The 23,798-nt window shown below is 43.3% G+C and overlaps 1 protein-coding gene across 23 annotated transcripts in view; it reads left to right on the top strand.

Annotated features, from left to right (window-relative positions):
- The window catches only part of LOC110363002 (uncharacterized), a 339,437-nt gene that overhangs the window by 138,443 nt on the left and 177,196 nt on the right, over positions 1–23,798 (top strand). The gene's annotated exons all lie outside the window — the stretch shown is intronic.

Below are 23,798 nucleotides of genomic sequence, written 5' to 3'. Positions count from 1 at the left end.
GTAAAGATTTATTTAACAGGTTGCTAGAGCTCAAAGTCTTTGCTGTCATAATATCCTTGCCCTTAAAGAAATCAAGGGGTGCCCATTTGGCATTTATTACAACAACTCTTCCTCATGTGAAGGAAATGATACCTTATTTCTCTCATTAGAGTAAAATATAACCCTTTTAATATGTTGGTGTATCATTGCATAAATTATGAGGACTTCTCTCTATTTATATGGAATGCAGACTTTTCAAAGCCAGAGTGCAGAGTTGTTGGGCTGCAAAAATAAAAAGCAGATGTCTTTCTCCCTCTCTCTCAGAAGGTTAAAGCTTATCAGGGTATTTTAACTCTTAAGGTCCTGTGACAACATCTGTTGAGCTGGCACTCTCAGGTGCAAGACAGGGCATCCAGTGAATCCTGCTTTGCTCTCAGGATTTGTCACAGGGCAAAACTGAACGTGACATACATGAATGAGAAGTTTTGCCATTGTTGGGTTTTCTTTCATGTAAATGAAGGGAAAAGGTGGCCTGTAAAGACCTATCTGGCTGTGTCATTGTCCCATCTAAGCAAGCAGCAAGCATCTCCACGTGGGTGCTGAAACACTCAGGCTGGCACGGGGGGGCTGAACATGGAAACACAAAATCCAAAACAGGCTTTCTCTTACCTGTAACCTCTGTGCAGAGGAACAGGTGACATAAAGCTGTCTGTGCCACTTCTGGGTACCATTTCCAGGTGGCTGGAGTCATTGGAAAGACACCTGCAGCCCGAGCCCTCCACAAGGATGTAGTGGCTGAAAAGGGGACTGATCTCAGCATGAGAAGATGAAGCCAGGGAAGGGATGTGCCTTCTCAAGGGCTGGGGGGTATGCGAGGAGGAAGAGCAGCAATTAAAGAAAAATCTGCAGAAACCAGATATTTGTCATGAAATTTTGATTTAAACGAAGTGCAAGAGCCAAGCAGATGACTCTCAAATATGTGGCTGGCCTGTACTTCATGGTGTTGCCACAGCAGTTTATAGTCTTTGGAGGGAGAGTTATGAAGCAGAACAAATGAGATAAAAAGCTTGTTTAAGTGTGATTAAATGGGTCTAAAAGCTGCCCATTTGATGGGAAGGAGCTGCAGGCATGGTGCCAAGCTGTAGCATGCTATGCGGTTCACCAGCTCGTCACATCCATATGGGCAGATTCAGAAGAATCTGTTTAAAATCATCCAAACAATTTATGGATGTTCTCATCACCAGGGCTAAGTGTGCGAAGGGAAGATACACCCAACAAGGTAATAAAATGGTACCAGGATCTTCTGCTTTTGAAGACAGCAGTTTAAATGCTCAAAATTGTCATCTGCTGACATCACCTCAGTAACCATTAGTACTGGGGGGGTGGTCGTCGTTTTTACATTTCCATATGGAGCGGTATTTGTTGGCAGACAGCTTAAATGAGGACGGGTCACTGAGACTGGACGCTCATGTGAGGCAAGTCACGGTGCAGATAGATCAGATATCCCAGCAATGAAAACGCTCCTTCAGCCAACAAGTTTCTTTTTTGATGGTTTATCCCAGAGAATTGAACTGGTCAGAAATGTTCCCATGGAACATTGTTCCTTATGCCTGGCTTATTTTGCTGGAACTGTGCTGAGCACAGTTGACTTTCCCCATGCCCGAGGAAGAGAGCTTGAGGAAACCCACCTGTCCTTCTGGCAGATCTCTTCCAGGACAGGAGAAACATGGTGTGTACGAGTCTCTGGCCTCAGAGCAGATGCACCTGGTGGATTTGCCCCAAGGCCAGGGATGCTGGAATTCTGCAGCTGCCTGACAAAACTGGTGGGCTTTGAGGTGCATTTCACTGGGAGGCTGCAGCAGGGTCTGGGGAGCTTCTGGCTTCCTGGAAATTGCTCTCTTTAAAAAAAAAAAAAACTGAGAAAAGTTTCTGTTCAATTTGGATCAAAACCAAGTTTTATATATATAATATACATATATATTTAAAACTCTACATTCTCAAGGCACTGGAAACACTGCTTTTCAGCCAGCTCTACTTGATAGTTTTATAGGGCTTTGCCATAATAAAAGTGAAGTGAGACGAAACAGAAAAGCCCTGCTTAGTAACAACGAGGGGTGGGGGAGTGGGAAGGGAGAACTTAACCAGAGACAGGCTCACTGGGTGACGGCTCTGCCTGTACACCACAAAATACTAATACATGTGCCGGAAGTGTGATGGAAATCCCGTGAGTACAAGGCTTTGCATCTCAGTAGCCCCATGATCCAGAACAAACCCAAATGCCTCTTTGGAAAGGGGGGATGCTCTGTCCAGAACGCTCACTGGTCTCTTTGGCAGGAGAACACCGGGTTATTTCTCAGGCACATCGGAACAGATGCTTTTGGCCTCTTACGATTGTCGTGCCACATATGGAGCTTTGCTTTGTCACCAGACCCTGCCAAAGATCAGTCCTCCTTTTGACAACAAAGAACTGTTTTTATTTGCTGCAAAAGCTGGTCTGGTCTTGGTTCTCACTTTCATAAATTGTTAATCTTGTGTCAGTAGTAGTGGAGCTCCTCTCACATGTTAATAAGTTTATTTTCAGCAAACTATCAGGTTCAGGTTTTGAGGGGGCGATAGTGGGGGGCAGTAAGGCAGAAGGCACTTAATAGTTCTGTATCTTCATTAACATTAATCAGCCAGTTGACCATCTCCCCCTTAGATAATGCCCTATCCACTCCTTGCACTGGGAGTAGCTATGTCCTCTCCTGTTTCTGTATGGGGGACTGAGCGATAGATTTTTAGAGGTTAGAGCCAGGATCTGTCCTGATGTGCTTTTGCCTTCTTAACTTCCTTACTCAGTTCCTTCCTCTGTGGAGGTATCTGTCTGAATCGCACAATTATAGAAAAATTGGTTGGAGGGCACCTCTCCTTTGGATCAGGCCTATCACCAAAACTAGACCAGATCTACAATGGCTTGAAAATAGCCATGTGTGCAGATGCAACATCATCTCTAGATAAATCTTTTCCAGAGCTGCTGTGCCTTGTTAAGTAAGATGGTTTTGTGATCTTCAGGCTTAGCTTCCCTTGTTGCAATTTGTAATGCACTTTTTATTAACTTTCTTTACCCAGAAGCATTTGGCTCCATAACCTTTGTCACTGTCCTTTATGTCATTGCAGGTGGCTGTTGGGTTCCTCTTTAGCCTCCTCACCCGACTGTACCAGCCCAGCTTCTTTACTTTGTCTTTTTCCCAGCTGGCAATGAACTGCTGAATCATCAATTGCCACGCTTTGAGTCCAGCTGTTCAGCCCATTTTCAACCCATACAATGATCTAGTTGTCCAGTCCATGCTTCCTCAGCTCACGAAAGAGACCACCATGGGAAAAACAGGGTGTTTCAAAAAGATGGACCCAATTTCAAGTTGAAATTACTTGGAAATTTGTTCCATCTTTTTGAAACACTCTGTAGTGTCAAAAGCCTTACTAGAAGCAAAGTATTTTACAGTACTGCTCTCACTTTGTCTCTGTAACCAGTCACATAAGGCAATCAGATTGATCAAGTGGGATCTACCCTAGGTACATCTGTGATGACCATTCCCAATTTATATTCTAGTTCTTCCCATGTGTGGAAATGGTCTCCAGAACATGTGCTCCATTGTCCTTCCAGATATGGAGAGAAACCAGCTGTCCGAGATCCTTCACTCTTCTTATAGAGGAGTGTAACATCAGCCTTTTCCTGGCCATTAAGGACTTCCCCCAGTCACTGTAATCTTTTGCCGGTAAGAAACAGTGGTCTCACAGTCGCATCATCCAGCTCCTCTGGTACCCTGAGGTGAAAACCATCCATCTCCATAGATTTGAATATTTGCACCTACCCTGTGTTGTCTCTGACTTGTTGTCCATCCCTTTCCTTCCCAAGCAATTCTGGTTTGTGCAGAGGCCTAGGAGGAAGATTTACTGGTAAAGACAAAGGGGAAAAAAAGGTGTTTAGTACGTTAGCCTTTTTCAAACTGAAAGCTGTTGTTTATCTTCCCCACAAATGACATTTTTCTGTGACTTTATCCCGTTTGAGCAGGGAATAATGGGACTGCAGGGTAACATGTTGTAATCATTCAGAGCTGAGTAGGAGACAGGGATTTGCTTTGCTCAATATCCGAGTTCCGGCAGATCAGTCTTGTATAATGTGAACCTTTGCACAACATAAGAGCCTGTGTAAGGCCCTTTCAGAGATACAACCCCCAACTGTGTATGTGTGTTACATTCACCAAGAATGTTGTAAAATTGTTTCCTCTAAGACTAAAGTCCAAGGAAGGATGAATTCTCTACGCAACTTTGATATGCTTGAATCTCCTCTTATTTTCGTGAATATTTTTGGTAGTAAATCCCTTATCTCCAGCTATGTGAACAGTTTACTAAACATCTGTCAGTAGCACCTGTGCCCATCTTGCTAATGTGGAATGCCAGCATGCCTCCAAACCCTAAAAAATGCTGAAGGATCTGTATCTCAGCGCTAAAAATGCAATGCAGTTTAACTACAAAAGTTATGAAGTCTCTGTATTCCGTTCATGTAAGCTTTATTTGCAAAGCGACCTCTAGACATAGGAAGAAACCCATTTCCAGAAGGAAAACATTAGCAATGGGTGCAGTGAAGGGTGTGAGACAGGGCTGTGACTGAATCGGGCCTTGGAGGTCAGATGATTATCAGAACCAACTGAGCTTGGAAAACCAAGCGAGAGAACTTGAACAAATAGGTCTGTGGCATTTAGGCACTACATTAAATAGAATTTGTGGTACTTGCTGCTTCAAGCTATGCCAAGAATAGCATGAGTAGCCTTTCTTGTTGAAAACGGGCACATCTGGTCCTGGTCCTAGTTGGAACCAGTGGGGAATGAAGAAATATTCTGTATTACTAGTATTTGTTTTGAAACCTTTACTGGAGGATTCAAGCCAGGCTGGACATTCATAGTGTTACGTGATCCTTCTTTCGCAAGCTCCACACTCAGCAACAGACCAGTTCATGTGTCAGTAAGCACCCGTAATCGGGCAAAAATGGGCTCTACTCCTGTGTAGTTCTGTCCCTGAGTCACCAAGCTCTCTTCATCACCATCTTTCTAAAGTAACACAATCTTGCACAGAGGAAGAGCTAATTTAGCCAACCTAGAGAAGGAGAAATGGAGGAACAATGAATTTATTTGGTGGGGCAGGCTGATGACAGCAATGACAGGGGAGCTCGAGTCTGTACTGGCCCTTTTTGGGTCCTTATTCCCAGGCCATTTTCCCTGTTACTGGCTCATACTGCCCACCACACTGGGAGGGAAGGCAGAAACAAGAGAAGTGGGTGGATATAATTCAGAATTTCAAAGATATTGCTGCTGGGTTTGCAGATGGTGGCAGCAGATGACAGAAATGAGCTCATTTTCCCTCTGAACATTTCTTTCATCCCTAATAAAAAAATCTTAAAACAAAGAGCTTCTACAAGAAATGTGGAGTTTTCTTTCTCCCTATTAACCAGAAGGAAACCAGAGCCAAAGAGGGATGTCAGGACAAGGAGAGATGACTTTTCTCATCACTGGCTGCATCTATTTTCCTGTTGGTAGGATGTAACAATGGGTATTTCCTCCCTTGCCTGATTCATGCTCTTCAGCAACACCTCTTCCTCCTGTGTTCCCAGTTTTCCACTGTGTGTTTCTGGTGGGATGATTCGTGCTGATCTTAGCTCAGCAGGCTTTACAGGTCTCCTGGTTACTGCCTAATAAGTGGAGTGAAGTTATTAAAGGAAAAAACAAAGCAAAATGAAACCAATTGTGACATTTCTTAAAATAATAGGAACTGCCCATTCAGCTGTTCACACACTGCAAAGTAGAACCCAGACCCCTCTCAAGCTGAAATCCTTCTCAAAGCTTGGATCCCACTGAGGATTTAGGACTGGATTCTCATTTATACTGAGGTCTCTTGAGCCAGCAAGCACAGGATGTAAATTATTTTTACTCTCACTTTCACATGAGAATTAGGCCTTTAGAGTCAACTTGAGTTACCTTGTGCTGGCTGCCTCAGTCACAAATGACCACCTGTTGTTTCTTGCTTAAGCTTAACTGTATTTAGGTTTGTTTTTTTTTTTTTGGCAGAAATGCTTCTTTTGCTGTGTGTTTTCATAGCCCTGGCCACTAGATGCTACTGCAGCACAAATGCAGAGGTGGTTAAATGGACTCAGCCAGATCGTGGCCCTGGGAGCTCAGCATGGAAGGGTCTTTCTGCAGCCCTGGTTCTTCTTGCCGGTGTGACACCCATGGCCATGCTGCTGTGGAGCTGGCACGGTGAGCCTCAGATTCAGGGACAGGTCCAGGACTGATACAGGAGTATAGGACACTGTGGTGGGCTTAAAACAACCTCTTCCAGGAACCAACCATAGGAGAAGGCTATGGAGGATGTGTGTACACCTCCAGCTGAAATACGGGAGACGACTGCACAGGGGAAAGATGCTTTTAGTCAACAGCCATTGGTGGAAGACCTGTTACTGATGGCAAGATGTGAAGTACTGCTGCATTCTTCTTGGATGGTTCGTTTATAGAGCTGGGTCATATTGTTCAAGACTAAAAAGGATGCTTGGATCTTCTAAGCTGGCATCCTCAGTCTAGTAGATATTAGATTTCACTGGTTAACCTGGTATGGAGACCAGCTGGTTTTGTGTTAGTGAAAGGATCACCTCCAGAAAAGCATCTTCTCAACCTCCAGACACCAGGAAAGGAACACCACTGATTTTGTATGGTTATTCACACTCCATGTCTAACACAGCTTGTGCCTTCCCCCTCGTTCGAATTCTCCTGCTTGGAATATGAAAGAGGTTCTCTTACAATGCATACAACCAGGAATCAGACAGGGAACAAAAATATAAAAATATATGTGATAGATCTGCTCTGTACTTTTCCATTGAAGGGTTTCTTTCTGGTTTATATTTTGGGCTTTTTTTTTTTTTTACCCCGGAAGAAAAGGAATTCTAAGTAAAATGGAATTTTTAATTAAAGCAACAAAACAAAACTTGTCCTTATTGAAAACCTCAAAATTGAAAAATCTGGTTTTAGGAAAATCTTGTTTCTTAGACTGACTTCATTTGATATCTTATATCCTCAGCATGATGCTGTCTTTCATAAGACTTAATTTGTATAATAGAAACCAGCAATAAAGGCAGCGAATGTTCCCTTTGCCCTGTTACTGGCTTCAGTTTATCTGGGCTGGCTTCAGCACCTCTGAGGAGGCAGCAGAGCGACAGTTTGTACAACTTTGCCTTAGAACAAATATATTAAATGGAGACAGAGACTCCTGATTCTCACAGGTTCTTTGTCTGTCTGAGCAGTTTGCTGCTGCGGTACAGCCTGAGGACCCACCAGGCTCACAAGTTCCTACCCCAGCTCAGTCCCCGGCGCTTCTCCGGTTCTCACCATCGCGGTCTGGGGCTCCGTACACTGAAATCTTTGTGTGATTTTTAAAATTTTTTTTCATGTTGCGTGGGCCATCTGCCAAGAAGGCCAGGGCAGAGTGCTGTATGTTTGGTAGTTCTGAATAATTCTGCTGCTGTCTTCTGGAAAACAAGTGGGAAGGCTTAGATTTTTGTTGGTGTCCTCTGATGCTCTTATAGCTTTACTCTCAGCTTCTGGGTAAAAATACCAATCTTTATCTACTGAGCTTGTAAATTTTGATTGGTCTTGACATGGTCTACTGTTTTATGCTGCTTTAATTACTCCCCTGCCTCATATCCAGTTGGAGCAGGAATTCAGAGCTGATTCAGTTTATCATGCATGTAATGCAACTTACAGAAAAGCATTTCACTAGAGAGCTTCGACATTGTTCACTTGTGCTTGGTACTCACTTTACTGCTAAACTGCTAAACTCCTGAGTACAGGATACAGACCAGAGCAGGCATTTGGGAAATATCTTAGCATTTGTTATTATTTTTCACCTACGGCCTAAGAAGCTTGACTGTATTGTGTTGAGCCCGTGCAGAACGGGAGCACGATTGGAACATCTTACGCCCTCCTCTAACGTGATGCATTCCAGACAAGGTGAAATCCCCAGCTAGATGGCCACAGCAGATTTACACAATACCTGACCTGTCCAGTGGTTGCAGTGGGGTTTGACCTGAAAGCTAAATCCAGAAATCAACTCACATCTTTTCCAAAAATGCTGTGCTGACTGGTGTGTGCTGAACATGGATGATGTGGGGCCATGAGGGGACCTGAGTGCAGCTGGCAGTTGGCTGCTCTTCCAGTAAAGTTGTTACTACTTGATTTGATCCATTTAAAGACAGGGGAGTATTTTTTTTCCCTTTATGGTTTTTTTCAAGAACTTTAAGAGTTCCCAGGTTGCTGGATGACCATTGGTGCTGGTAATCACCCAAGGACAGATATAGCTACCTTTATAGCCGTATGTCTGAAGTTGCTGCTCAGTAGCACATGTTCAAATGAGAGTTTGCTAAGGAACAAACTCTCTGCCCAGCCAATAAATACCTGAAATGCTGATGTGTTTCCTTTTTCATCAAATGCTGAACCTCATACCTCATCCCAAACTTGAAAACAGCTCCCAAAACCTGGCATTTCCATACTGGTGAGGAAGAATTGATAAGAGAGCTCAAAGAAATGAGTCTTTGGAAGTTATTTTAATAGAGGTTGAGGGAGGAGAGAAGTTTGGCAATGCAATATAAAGCAGTAATATTACACAACTGTGATGCTGTCTCTCACTGAAACCATGCTAAATGATTTGTAAGTCCAAGAAAAGAAATATGCACCATCAGCATTAATAAGCTTGAGACAGAGAGTTTGGCCAACACCAAAAATTTTAGATTTGTGTTTGCGTTGAAAGTAATTTGCTCTCAAATATTGCGTGTTTTCCCTGTGCTTGAATTGCACTTCTTTTTGAAGCCACTAAAGCAGAGCAGTTAATTCCTGCTGCACCAGTAAAACTCTGCTTGGATGCTTTCCTGCTCACAGCAAAACGCCACGTGTGTTGTCCAGTGTCACCTCGCAGCCACACAGAGTGATTCTGTTGTAAATAAGTCTCAGGATATAGTTTGTCAGAGCGCCGTGTTGCTTCTGGTGCTTGAACGCTACTTTGGGAGGAAGCAGTTTAGAAGAACCATTCAATCGCTTTACTTTCCAGCTTGGATACTTGAAAAAGAGTGAGACTTAAAATACTTTGTTGGACTGTTTTGTAGATTGCAGAAGACTGGCTGGTGATGTGTGTGTCACTGTCTTCTCTGAGACTGGCTATGTGTCATGAACCTCATAGTGCCAAACCTTACAAGATATTTTTCTTCAACTCGAGTGATGGATCGTGCTTTTAGAAAATGACTGCAGGGCTTAGTGTAGTGACAACATGACATTTTTCATGGTCATAAAGTGGTTACAATAGATCTAAAGTGTTGTGAACCACAAATAGTTAGGAACAAATTTGATCTGCTACTCAAAATTTCATGTAGATTGCTACATCTTTCCTTTAAACAATTGTTATTGTGTTTTTTGTGCAAACATTTGCTTACTAGCTGGGCCTGGAGGTTACAAGGTCAGAGTTTTTGCTGGGCAGGAAAATGGTCCTTATTGCTGATTGACAGGGGCCCCATCAGGTCCTCCAGATGGGTTTTGCCTTTGGGAATGTTGATCTTCAACAACTCCTTCTTTAGATGACCATGTTCCTTCCATCTCCTTGTTTCTCCTTTGTCTTAGAGCACCCTATTTTGCTTCTGCAGTGGTCACACACTCCTTTGGACTCCTGCTGTTGGCCAGATTAGCCCCTCACATGGACTTTTATCTCATTACATGATTGCAGCTATGAGACCTTCTGTCATGAAGATGGCCAAGATGATGCCCCGTGGGGCTTACATGCACCAAAATTCTTACCTTCTTAATTTGAGAATGGCCAAATACTTGGGTTAGGTCATTGGCAGCCTGTGCTACAGACACACAGGGATGCCTGAGGTAGGTTTGTGCAGGCAAATGCTGTGACAGGCACAACCATTACGGGCACCCAACCAGGAAATGCCGAAATTGAACAAATATATCAACAGAAATTACATTTATTGCCGTGGCAGGCAGGCACTGAGCACAGACCTCTCTAAAGGATACTTACTGAGGTAACTGTTTAAAGAGATATTTAGCCACAGGCAACGACGTGCCTTACTGAGACAGTCATCTTATTTCTATAGAACTTAGCCCAGGAGCAGCACTGCACACCTGGAACTCCACCACTGCTTCCAGAGGCACCCAGGAGCAGCCCCACGTCTGTGAAGCATGTAGTCTTGTGGCCAAATTAATAAACCTTCCTGGAACCTCAAGAGCTCAGGAGAGATGCAGGGAGTCACCTGGCTCTGTGAGATGCCAGTGGGGTGGTCTAGAAATAGTAGGTATTACTTGCATTTTAAATTTGTCCAGGTAACCTTAATCCTCGTTGTCTCAGGTAATGATGGGCTGAATGTCTCCTGAAAGTGTATGAAGGACTATGCTGCAAACCAGCCTCTGCACTGTTTGGTACTTGGATTTGACCTTTGATATTTATCAGTACGTGTAACAACATGAACAGCTACGCACAGTTTTTGCATCCACCACCTCAAAACAGGGCAGGCTTGGCTTCGGTCACAACGCTCTCATTTGTTTTCCTTGGTTCTTTCTTTTCTTCTCTGCATTGACACCTCAGTTTTTGTCTGCTAGTTTGTTGTATTTCTGGCAATGGATACCTCTCTGGGCCAGTACCTTTTTACAGCAGGACACATTAAAAGAGCCAAAGCTGGAGAAATACTTGGAAGACATCAGTAGAACACGCAGTTGGAGCAATGGGCAAGGTCTAGTCCAAAGGAACGGGACCCAGCTTTGGTCCTGAAGGCCAACCTCTGCCTGAAGTCTCCTCTGGTCCTGAAGTCTGCACTCACTGCCGCTGCTGCTGCGTGAGGAGTTCCAGTTTCATGCTGGGAAGGCTGATGGCATCTGGGCTGCAGGGGTTGTGCTGGTGGTGACTGCAGTCTGCTCTCCTCCATCACCGAACTTCTGAATGCTGATGTGATGGCAGGTATTCCTCTTAATAGTCAACCAGCTGCATAGGTTGCTTAGGAATTTCTTAGGTTTAGTTTATTTCCCTTCGTCAGGTCCCTGAAATGTGGAAACATGGTGTTAAAAAATTAATTAACCATGTCTTCAGTGGTCCTTTCTCCCCCTGAGGGCCAAACTGACAGAGCAATGGATCATTCCACAGGCATCACGATGCAATGGTATGAGAGGGGGCCCATGTCTGTGCTCTTTTGTCTGATGTTAAGAATATGCCCAGTTCTTTTGCATTCCCTCTCCAACTTTTGAGCTTAATCCTACTGGTGCCCACCGTAGAGAGCTCCAACAAAGTACCGCCAGCCTATTTCTGGTGATGACCCAATATCCATTCAAGGCATGGAAAGACTCTGGTTGCTATGGCAATCGCCAAACTACCTGGCTTTCTTGCAATGACAGCCGATGGGCTTGTCCATTCCTTGCTTCATTGCCCAGTGTAGAAACATCAATTTACCAGAAAGGGTTAAGAATGTTCAGCTTTTAGCATGATTAGGTGCACACTGGCAGTGTTATAATTTATACATCCTCCTGCTTCAATGAGGATAGCTCTAAAGAAACTCTCAAGAGTTTCTACATAATTTCACATGGGCTTATCCACATCATAGATACAGAGGGCGGAAAGGCTGTCTCGTGACCAGCCAGCTTGTGCCTTTTGCGTCTTTGACAGATGAATGAATTTGGTACTTACGGAAGAGAAGGGATTATTTGTTCTACCCCCACGTTTCAGAGGTTTGGATCATGAACTGCATAATTTTGACAATGTCTTGTTCTCCATCCAAAGCTGCTTTCCAAGCATTCTGTATATTTCTACATTACTCATCTGGGAGAAGCAAAGAAACCTGAGTAAGATTTTTACAGGACAGGATAGAGTGATGAAAAACTAAAATGTGACAACGTTGTATCAGCTCAATTTTAAATGATTCAAAACGCCATCTCTCCTTAGGAACTCAGAGAGCTTGGGCAAGCAGCCACCCAGGAGGCCTCTGGATGTTGTTAGCCAAATTTATGGGCATGTCTGTCTCTGAACGCTAAAGTGGCAAGCGATCCATGCAAAGTGACACGAGCAGAAAGCCCATCTAGTTGGACTGCACGTGGGGTTTATCTAAAAGCTCCTTGAAATCCATTGACATGTGACCAATGCATAAGGGCCATAGCCCAAAATGCAGTTAAGGCCAAATTCTGTAATCTTCTCAACCATTTGCATTGCACAAACTCATGCACTGAAAGAAGTGAACACATTGGAAGGCAGTCTTCATGTGGGAGCAGAAAGAAACCTGAAGGCATTTAGGAGCAGAATGTTCTCATCCTAGCAAAACATGCAGGAAACATCTTCCCTCTGTGTGTTTCATTATTAGAAGAGAGTTTCCCAATCACAGTAACTCTATCTTCTGAGTTGCAAATATTCCAGTTTTTACTCAATGAGAGTTGAATAAAACTCAACTGTGTAGCCTTCGATGGGAAATGTGAATGTCACTGCTCATCCCTTGCAGCTGTTACGCCATGTAAATGATATCAATATTGTGAAATTGCTCTCCCCACCTACCCACACCTCGGCACGGGCAGAGTTTGCTCTGCACACACAGAGCCAGCTGGCTTGAATTCCAATAGCCAGCGGTGGGATAACAAGGCAAGGCCTCCAAAATCAAAGATGCTTGGGTATCGTGCAGCCATCTGAAATGAGCAATTATCTTTAATTTGTGTGCAAAAGCCCAGGGTGTAGTGAGTGTAGGGTGAAAACCCTTTTATTTGTTGACAGAAGTCATGAGTCTTCATTTTTCCTTTGGTAGGAAAAGCAGCAGTGTTTCTTCTACTTGTGATGAGGACTGAAAATATAAATGTGATGGGGAAATAAATTAATTGTGAGGGTTCTAATTAAAATCACTGGGAGAGGTATTGCATTACAGTGCAAAGAAGTAGATGAATATGACCTTTCTGTGAACTTCTCAACCCTACTAGAAGCATAAATTTCAAGTCTCCTAGTGGAGAAGTGTTCTGGCACTGAACCGGTGTCTACAATCAGGATTTTGTCTGCAGGTATCAATGCACAAAATCTCTGCCTCGTGGAGCTCAGAGTCCCTTGAGGCTTCTTATGTTTTGCCTTCATTTGCTATAGCCCATGTCAGAGGGTTTCGGTGGCCTGGCCCGGCGCTGACTGCTCCCCTCCCGCCTGCAGCGTTTCCTCCGTACACAGGGAAAAACTCGCCCAAGAAGGTGGTTGGAGAGGCCACGGTAACTGGAGCAGAACGGAAAGCTGCATGCTGCAGAAACGCTTGCTGAAGATATATAACTATATATAACTTTTGTCTGCTACCAATTGTCACAAACAGTTAAGGCGAGCAATTTATGGTTGTGTAGCTCACACTTACCCTGTGAGATTTCCGTCTCTGGCTCCTACCTGGATTGTTGCACCAATTCCTCCTGATTTTTAACTCTGGGCAGGGCAAAAGGAGAATTATGAAACAGATATCCTCCCTTTCATTAAGAAAGGGTTTGGGATTTTTTGCTCTCTCATCATTAAGCAAAGGCTTTTACTGAGTGACAGCTGTTTCTGCTCAGAAACGGGACACAGAGTTTGGCGTTGTTTTAATCCTGGGATGTTTATCACAGGACTTTGAAGCGTACACCCTTCATTTGCCCCTTCTCTATCTCTCCAAAGCTTTGGGGTTGAGAAGGAGCAGGAAGAGGAAGGGTTTTCAAAAGGATGTTTCACTGTTAGAAGTTCAGCCTTGCTCTCATATGTGATTTTCCTAGTTGGCAGCTTTATGGCTAAAACCTCTGTTTTAAAACTGGTGCGCACTGGTGATATCACGAACATGCCACATGGTGTCTGATGTCCTTTAGCAACAGCAGATTTATGGCATTTTCCCTCGTAAAAAAATCCTCTCCCTTGCCAAAAGAGGTCCAGCTGGAGTTATGAAATCAGTAAACAGAGACCCTGCTACAGTGTGCTTGGCCTTTTAACTTCCCTTCATCCACAGCATGCAGTGCACATCATAACTGGAAATTACACAGCACCCATGTGGTATCATGGAAAGACTCCTCTATTCCTGTAGAGATGTGGGATCTGGTAGTACTTGTGGTCCTTGTGCACTGCTTTGCAATTAATAGGAAGTCACAGATTCATTAAAGTCTATACATAAGATGTAGTTAAAAGACTATGGGCCAAAAAACTGTGAGATATTGCACCCCTGAAATTAAGTGCCTCCAAATAGACATAATCCAGTCCTGAGTGCTTGGGAAGTGGTTAGTGGAGCTTGGATGTCACCATGAACAAATCTTAGTTAATAATTCCTTCAATTGGAAATGTGTTCTGAATCTGCTGTCACTATCTGACCACTAATGGCTTTCGTGTTGCTCACTGTGAAATTCATAGGCAATTAGGGAAATGGAAACAGATCTGATAGCTAATTGCTGCAAAAATCATCCTCCAAATGGTTCAAAACCAGAATTCCTCAGCTGAAATCCACAAATGTCTCCATGCAAACTAAGGAGGCTCTCCAGTGGCGCCTGTGTGGTGAGGATTTCGAGATGATGGAGCAGTACAGGAGGAGGTTTGGAAAGAACTGTGCTGGGCCAAGCAGAGGCAGCTTGGCTTTCCCATCATTCCAGAGACCCTCAGCTCTGTCTCCAAAGGCACCACTGGCCCTCCTGACCATGGGGCATTTGCAGAGTTTGTTGGAGGGCCACCTCAGCCTTTGGGGAACAACTGTGCCACGAACACAGTGAGGTGGACACATTTGCAAAGGAGTAGAGAAGAACTTCAGCTCCAGCTCCCTTTGCCATTTGCAAAGTCAATTGCCTGTACCAGTTTTCTAGCCTAGGTGTCAGCTGGATGAGTTTGAAGCCCTCCTAGGAGTGTGGCGCTCCCCTGCTTACACCACACTTGTGACGTGTGACACCACAGGGCAGTGAGAGGGTGGCTGGAGCTACCAGCCCTGTGCCAAACCCTCAGCTGAGACAACCAAGTACAGAGTCTGGACAGCCTAAGTGGAAAAGCTTGGTTCAACATCCCATTGAAAGACATCTTGAGGCTCTTCTTGTCTCCAGTGAACAAGGAAGCCTGAGCTGAAGAGGTCTTTACAGAGTGTCTTGGGCTTTATGGTTTGGGTGGTAGATCCAGAGCTATGTGGTGCCCAGCGCCATCCTGACACTCTTATCTGAAGACCTGCAGAGTAGTTGCTTGAGTTTCTTCATCAAAGTATCACATATAGGAGTTTAGCCCCCCTTGTAAGCAAGAGGGACTTGACTTTGATTCAAGGCACAGAGAAGCAAATCAGAAATAACTGCTGACACCAGTGCCATTGAACTGAGTTGCATTACCCCTGGACAGGACGGGTGTGTGATCAGAGAGGGGTCTGATGTGGTCTATTTGCTCGCTTGCTTTAGTTTTTGGGAGGACACCTCTGGTTTTAAGACTGGTATTTGGAAGGCATTTCTGAAAAGATATACGTCTATTGATCTTTTGAGATATATATATCTACTGAATTTGTAGCTGACACCCTGGCTTGCAGTTGCGGGAGTGAAAGGAAAAATGGAAAAGAAGTTGAAAAAAAGAACAGTGAAGACATAAATGTGTCTGTGAATATGGGATAAAAGTCTAAGGAAACGCAGAGAAATCACTGTGTGACATAGAATCTGGAAAAAAATTCAGGGGAAGACACTCAGCATTTTTCGTTATGACTTCACCAATGTGTTGGACTAATGGAACATGAGGACTATCCTGGTTGGCTTCCTTTGTGCACAAATGCATCACATCTGGCTCTGCGCTATTTGTGCTGACCTCTGTCAGCCACATAAAGTGAGAATTTTGGGGACCAGATCTGAGAAAAAGGGGTGAAAAAAAGAGCACGCTTGCGTTTCGGCTTTGGTTGCCGCAGCCTGGCACGGAGCTGAGACGGGGAGGGCTGTGTCCGCGAGGCCCCTCTGGCGGGAGGACACAGAGAAGGCTGTGTTCATTTCCGTGCCGCTTAACATTTGTATTTATTTATGCACCACGTTTAATTCTTTATTTATTCTGCATGCAAGCACAGATTTAATGCTGGCTCCAGGCAGTCCTGTGTTTATGCACAGGGCTGCAAATGTTCAGACTGACAATAGGTTTTAACCCCGAGTGGAAAGGCCACCTCTACATCTGCCGCCGTAGTGCCCAGTCTACCCGTTTGGATGCCAAGGAGATGCCGGTGTCTTGGCTGGTGGGATATTTGGTCCCAGGAACAATACTGAGGCCAGGACCATCTTCTGGTTGGTTTGGTCTCCTGGAGCATGAGGTGCAGAGACCGGGATGCTGTGTTTGCCAGCAGAAGAGGGTCGCTCATGCAGGATGGAGTTAATGGGACATTTGTGCATCGCTCTCTTCTGTGTCCTCTGTTTAACGCCCTTGCTATTCTCAGAGACAAAACAGCCCCTGAGGGGTAGATGCCACTGAGTGTAGCAAGGGAATACCCCTGTGGATGCTCTGGCTTCTGCTCTGCGCCGGACAAAAAAGGCAGGAAACCAAAATCCCCTGTCCCAGAGCCACGTCCATGCCCTTGGCCCCATTGGCACACCACACGGAGTGCAGAAGCGACGGGGAGCCAGTGTGTTACCATTGTTCATTGTGAGCAGCTTCAGATGGGAAGCTGTGGATGGGGAGCCAGCAGCCCGCTCCAGCTTGGAGAAGCCATCCAGTTCCCGCTTTGTTTGTCGGCAAACGGGGGGACAACAAAGGGCGCTGCTGAAATCCAGCAGTGTTGCAAGATCTGCGCGTCACATTAATATTAATAGTTGCACAGCTAGTTGAAAAGGAGAAAAACAGGGTTTTATGAAGAAAAATTGCAGACTTTCAAGCTGCTTCTGTTTCCCAGGGTGGTGCTGCAACTGAAGGTGGGTTCTGGAGGGGTTCACACAGCTGGTCTGCGTCTTGCAGAAGCTGGAGAAATACTGGGAAGATGATGAAGGAAAAAGAAAACAAAAAAATCATCAACCATACAACCTGTCAATGCATTCAGTGGTGCAAGGAAGGTGGGGCAGGGATGAAAGGGGAACCATTAATTAAATAAAAATTGGCAGGGGGAAGCTTGTACCAATTCCATTTTCTAAAACTCAAAGCTTACCTAGACCCTAATTTGCTTTTGTTTAAAAATCCTTTTCTGTGAAAGAAAAGATCTAATGACTGAAAATTATACTCTTGGAATGAATCTTTTGTTTTGGGGAAAGCTGCTTTTTGAGTAACAAAATCTTTCATGTAGAATATTCCAAAACGCTGGCGGTGTTTGTGTGCAGAGCTGTGACTAATGGAGGTGATGCTCAGGTTGGATGTCTCCGCAGGCTTCCCTGGCTCTGGGGACAGGCTGGTGCCTCCTTTCCTTACAAGCTCAATCCCATGAACAGCTCTCATGTTGTGCTGTGATGGCCACCAAACCCAAGCTCTTTAAGATGGTCGGTGGTAGATGACAGCTGAATTCTATTACATATGCTCATATGGTATCACATCTTTCAGTGTCACGAGCCAGGAACTCCAGATGTGGCTCTGAGCAGCACTTTTTGAGGACACACCATGCACATGGCACTCCCTGTCCCACAACTGAATGTGAGACCTTGAATGCCACATTTCCATCTGCAGTATTGATTGACAGGACATAAAAATGCTACCTGCGGAGGGTGAAGGTATCCACCAAACCACGCAGAAGTAGCATGTTACTTTTATTTCACCACACGCCTGTCCCCTCTCATCCTTTCGATCCAGATGCTGCTCTTCATGCTGCTGTGAGGTTAATATTCCTGACATGAATCGATAATGCTGGATGTGGAGCTCGTTTCTTGGCAAATCAGTGCAAAGGAAGTAAACAGCGCCTGTTTGTTTTGACTTTCTTCCCTCATTAAGTCTGGTTTATTTTAGTAGATGGTCCTTTGATTTCATTAATTGAAATATGGCTGGGTAGGGAATGAGAATGAATACAAGGGTCTTACGATTGATATATACAAGAGGGGAGGAATATCCTTTGGATTTCTGTCACCACTAAGGAAGCTGTAAGAGGCAAAGTAGATCTTCACCTCTTGGCTCTGCAGCTGAAGGGAGGAGAGGGTGGTAATTTTAGCTCTCTGTGGTGTTTTGGTAGAATTCAGGGTTGAGATTCAAGGTCTTTGACAAAGCTGGGCTGGTTAATGACAAATAAAACAGTGTGAAGGTAAGATACAACAAGATAAAGCAAACTAAAGCAAAAATATATGTTACAGAAGCATCCATTATGTTTTAGGATGTCTCCTTTTTTGTTAGCAAAACATTTGGGAATAGTTTTTTTCTGTCTATTTATATTCCAGCAAATATTAATAAGCAGTTGGACTGTCAGCTTCTGGATTCTTTTCGCATTGTTTGCACTGTTTTTTCTCAATGCCTTCATCAAAAGTGCTACACTGTGCTGTTGCATTGTCAAGAAATTTGCCCAGCTCATACCCCACTTGCTCTGCCGCGACAAGAAACAAGTAGCTGTGACCTTTGCAGTTGGAACAGTAAATGCATTAAAAATTACAGCTTGAGAAGGAGAAACTCTATTTCAAAATCAAGTTTTGGACCTCAAAACTATGGGTGGTGGCCTTTGGAAGGAATGTAAAGGACAAGAGACAATATTTCAGAATTTTGAAAAATGCAACACTTTGGAAGTGTCAAAATCCATTTTCAAAATTTTGCTTAGAAATGCCTTTGAGTTTCATTGATTTATTTAGTCTCACAATTCACATATATTTTTTAACAGTTGCTAAATAGCACTATCTTTTCTTTTGTTGTCTTTTCCAGTTTTCTTTTTGGCTGAAAAACATACCTCATATGATCTATATATGTTCCGTTTTGGGCCATACAAAGGCTTTCATTTGACTCAGAATTACTGCTGGGTCACTGGTGATGGACATGGGAGGTTCCACGTGTACATCGGCAAATGTAGCCTCCCTTTCCATTTGACTTGAACTGACTTTTTTCTTCAGATTCATTTCTTGTGTTGCTGATGACAAGAAAAACAGACGATGTCCGCTGGGCTGAGGCCTGTGATACAAAGCAGCGGTTAGAGCCACTTACAGTCACTGGATCACGGCGCAGTTGGGCTGGAGGCTGCCGGGCTGCGGGGTCTCTGCACCTGCGAATACGGCACCAACAAACCAGGAATGTCCACACGCAATGTGGGGTGAAGACCAAACGCGTCGCTTCTGGCTTGAACGGCGGAAATATTACATTTTCTCCTCCTATTCTCTATTTTGCACAATCTGTAGGAAAGTCTTATTTTTGCTGCAGGAAGGAAATAGTTTCCTGCTCTCCCCAAATGTCCTGCAAAATACTAATTCTGCTTTTTACTGGTTTTCCTGGTGTGCTGTTCTGAACAAGGCTGATCTGTAGCATCTATATGGGCTTTCCTGAAGAAGAAACATTGTTGAGTGCTTACGTCCACCATGCAGCTCACTAGAGTCAGCTCACTCTGTGCTTCCATCACAAGAAAGAGTTTTTATGACCCCCACTAGCTTGGGAGCCATCTGATTTTGCAAATTGGGGGTTCTTTTCCCTACACAATGAGATTGCTGGGCAAGCAGGCAGGCTTTTGGAGTATTTTTCCGACTGAAAATTTCCTACTGGGCACCATTAAATGGCAGCTAAAATGTGACACTGACTGGGTGATGCGTAACACCGTGTTTTGTTTGCTACCTCACTGTGATAATTTATGCTTTTCTGGGAAGCTCTGCAGAGCCCTTATGTAACTGAAGGTCTTAAACATGTGTCATAAATTGCCGGAGAATGAGAGGAAACTCAACTTGCCTTATAAAAAGACTAAGGACTGTAATTTATTACTGTAAACAAGAATGAGAAGATAAAAAATTAATTAAAAAAGAAAATGTCAAGCTCTTCTTGTTGGAGATTTGAAAGGACCTGAAGTCAATTGTTTCCTCCTGTGGAAGGTCTGGTTTCGATCAAGCAGGCAGAACGGCTTTTGTTTCTAGCAGTCAAATCAACAGGCCGGTGAGAGTAGCTTTGAACTGCAATTTGTCTTTATGTATTTCGAAAATGTTCTTTCGACGTGTTTACATGTTGGCTGGGGCACTTTTGCTGGAGTCAGCTCTTTCTGGGACGATTAATCAAACGATCGAGTCTCTGATTAATCAAAGTATCTCCTGACAACGCAGTCCTTTCTTTCAATCACCTGCTGAGTCTCTACTAAAACCCAAACAAGCAAATGATTAAACTATACATATATATATATATATATATATTTTTTTTTTTTTAGTAGGCAAGAATGAAAGAACAAAATTAAAAAAAAAAAAGACGGCGTGTCTTGCAGATTTGGCACTTTCTGAGGTACATACCTCAAGGAGAGAGAGATCTTGGACTACATTTGTGATGCAAACTGGAACCTTTGGCTACCAAATGCAGGATGTGGTGTATCCTGTTCAAAGAGGCACATATTTTGCATGTTTGTGTTGGCTCCTCTCAATCAAAGCACGCTGTGATTCAGCTACACGAAAAATTAACAATCTATGTTATAGCCATGTATTACATTACACCCCATTTTTCGGAAAAATCTTTTCCAGAAAGACATCTTCTAAAGAGAAGGGAAAGTAGGTAACAAAAACCTTGCAAATGTTTTCATAATAATTATTCGACGGCAATCAAATCATGCCACTTTAAAAGATCAGCTGAACTATCTGTAAATATTTTCTCATATCTACAGAGCGGTACAAACTCCTAATAAAATGCATCTGTCTCTATTTCTCCATAAAATTGGAGGTGGATTTTTATGTCAATGGCTCTTCAACGTCAAATAGGAAAAAAAGAATAAGAGGTAAAACAGGGGATGCTGTCCTACAGCAGCTTGGGATTTTTTTTTTTTTAAAGAGAGAAAACACGATGCATTAGATGTGTTGATTGTAAATAGTCATGTCAAAAATCAAAGACCAAAATCTCCTCCATGATGGTCAATGTCATCTGAGTCTGCTTGCATCCTTATTAATGCTCTGATTAGTCTTCTTTTTGGCTTCTAGGATTTCAGGCTCTTTGTTAATAATCATTCTTCATATCTTTCCTTCAGAGGTACTTTATAAACCAATGGCTGAGGTGCTATAGAGGCGATACCTAAATACAATTCACTTTGTTTTCAGAACTTTGTTTTCAGAACTATTAATAAATAACTCAACCATGTCCAAGATCCAAGGAGGACGAGATGCCTGGGCTCTGACCACAAGCCCAGACTGCTCCTCTGACCCAGGGAATCATTCTGTTTTCTTCAAACCAACCCCACCTGCTTCTGCAGACTGGGTTAAAGGGCTGTCGATACATGTAAAACCCCTCAGGGTGAACGGACAGAGTAGGAACGCAGCTGTCTTTGCATCCTCTGTTTCAACATTGTTGGTAAACCTCCAGATTTCCTCCAAGTTATTCCATATTCTTGACATATGAATGGTTCTGTCAGTCCACTGATTTGTTCCCCTGCCACACCTCTTGCTAAATCACTAATTACTCTTGTTACATGGTGATGAGCCAGATATGTTTGTTTTTTCCCTTCCCCAGGGTAGCTGTTAAAATCCACAGTTGGCTTTATTCACTGAAGTGGCCTTAGGAAAAGACCTTGCCCAACACATCTAATGACATCTTCTTAGTATTTAATTTTCAGCAAGGATTTCCAAAGAAACCCCATTTTGTTTCAGGCAGAACTCTTTATTTCAGATAATGCAGTTTGCAGGCTTCTTAAAAACAAAAACGAAACCAAACCCCATCACATTTCTTTCTTTGTGGCCTTTAGAACAAAGTCAATGTTCATGCTTCTAGTTGCAAAACTCCTCCTCAAAAACAAACCCCAGAAAACATGTTTTTCTCCCTGCTCGCATTTATCTTGCTCTGTTTTCAATAACCTGTCCCTGGTATCTTGGGTATTTATCACCCCAGAGAGGATAGGACATGAAAAAAACAACACAACAGCAAAAAAAGAAGCCAAAATACAAATCTTGAGAGAAATTATATTTTGGGGAGTGAAATGGCATAAAGGATTCTCTTAGTTGCGTTGGTGAAAGAAAAAATTGCATGTTGAGTCATGGATGACAGAAGAGTACAATACCTTATATCTTCAAAATAGCACATCTCTTCTGAACTTGATCGTGGAAAAGACTTCTGAGGGCTGACAGATTCATTAAATCAGCTAAAACTGTCTTCTGCAGAGATGTTTCTGGCTGTACACATTAACCCTGATTTTAGCAGGAGGTGAGATCTCAGCTACCTACACTGAACTCAGAGAGAAAAGATCTGGGGAAACAGAGACATATAAACTAACGTCACTAACAATCTGCCACATTTGAAAATACCGAATGGCATTTTCTCATTCTGTACAGTTCAAATATTTAAACAAATGAGAAAAATTCATCTTATTCTTGGCACAGATCTTATCCATTTTATTACTCGGTATCTCCAAATATGCTGAGATGCCAGCTAATTTCCAGTTTTTATCAAATTTTAACTTCAGAGTATGACTTATGTTTAAAAGCGTGTGGAGCTTTGGAAGCAGAATTTCCCTGGATTTAATATATCCCTTTCAAAGCTTTGCCTTGAGATGGAAATTCATTCTGAGCCAGTAATATTATATGTTATTTCTAAAACTCTAAAGTTTATAAAGCACATAATGAAATTTAAGTCTTCAGCCCAGGTGGAATAATGAATTAGCGTTGAGATCTCTGTGAGCAGCAGGGCTGGTTGCCTTTTTTGTGCCTTTGTGTCATTCTGGGTAGACTTTGGACTGTGGCATAAAACACAGAGATATGACGGTCACTGGGGCAGTCACCCACTCCTGGGAAAGCAGTGAAGATGCTCGCAATGGAAGTGGAGGAAAAACTGACCATGACCTGGAGAAGCTTTCTCAGAAGCCTCATGGGTCAGGTCTATCTGTAAATGAATAAAGGAGCTGCTTCTGATGTGGTTATTATCTGAATAATAGCAGCAGTACAACATTAATCACAACAATAAGTGAAAAGGAGAAAATACAAGAGTACATCAGAGATTGTTATAAACCATTATGGTCACCATTCTTTATTCAGGAAATTTGCCATCTCAGATCCTCAGGCCAGTTCCATACTCATCCTAATTTATCTAATTCCAAAGTAACAAATAGTTTAAATAAAACTCAACATGCTAGAGCTGCACTGCTCATGTTGTTTTCCTGGATGCAGGACAACACGAGGTTTCCTTTTTTCTTTTGCAACGTATTTATTCTGCAGGATATTTTTCTCTCCAGCTCTGAGCTTCATAAGACTGTCGAACACAAGAATCTAAATCAAACAAACTCTATCCGGGGTGATCAGGACAATGAGAGAAAAACAAGTCACAGTGGGAGGAATTAAGCTGTGAAAACTTGCTTGTTGTACCCATATTGTACCAAAGAAGCAGCACTGAGGAACATCATCTGAATGTCCAGGAATTAGGACAGATGCACACCCACAGTTTGGGCCAACACATGCCTGAACACACTGACTTTTCTGGTTATTAAAGCAGATGAGGGAGTCACCAGAGCGCAGGCGTTGCTGGCTGGGCAGCCGTCAGTAGCTCCATCACACCTCTCCATGTGTTTGCTCAGCGCTGCTCCTTTGGATTTCAGGTGGGTCTTGCTTGCCAGAAGGGAAACTCTGTTTATGTAGCATGTTATGGAGGTGACACGCTCTTTGCCCCTGTTAGGAAAAGTTTGCTTTCCCCCCTGAATCTAAACCAAAAGTCACACAGGTTGAAAAAATACAAATGCTCTTTTTATATGGGAAAACACATAGCAG

The sequence above is a fragment of the Columba livia genome, chromosome 8 (genome assembly GCF_036013475.1).
Source record: "Columba livia isolate bColLiv1 breed racing homer chromosome 8, bColLiv1.pat.W.v2, whole genome shotgun sequence".
Classification (NCBI taxonomy): domain Eukaryota; kingdom Metazoa; phylum Chordata; class Aves; order Columbiformes; family Columbidae; genus Columba; species Columba livia.
Note: the sequence above shows the minus strand (reverse complement) of the source record. Positions and strands in the feature narration are given on the sequence as shown.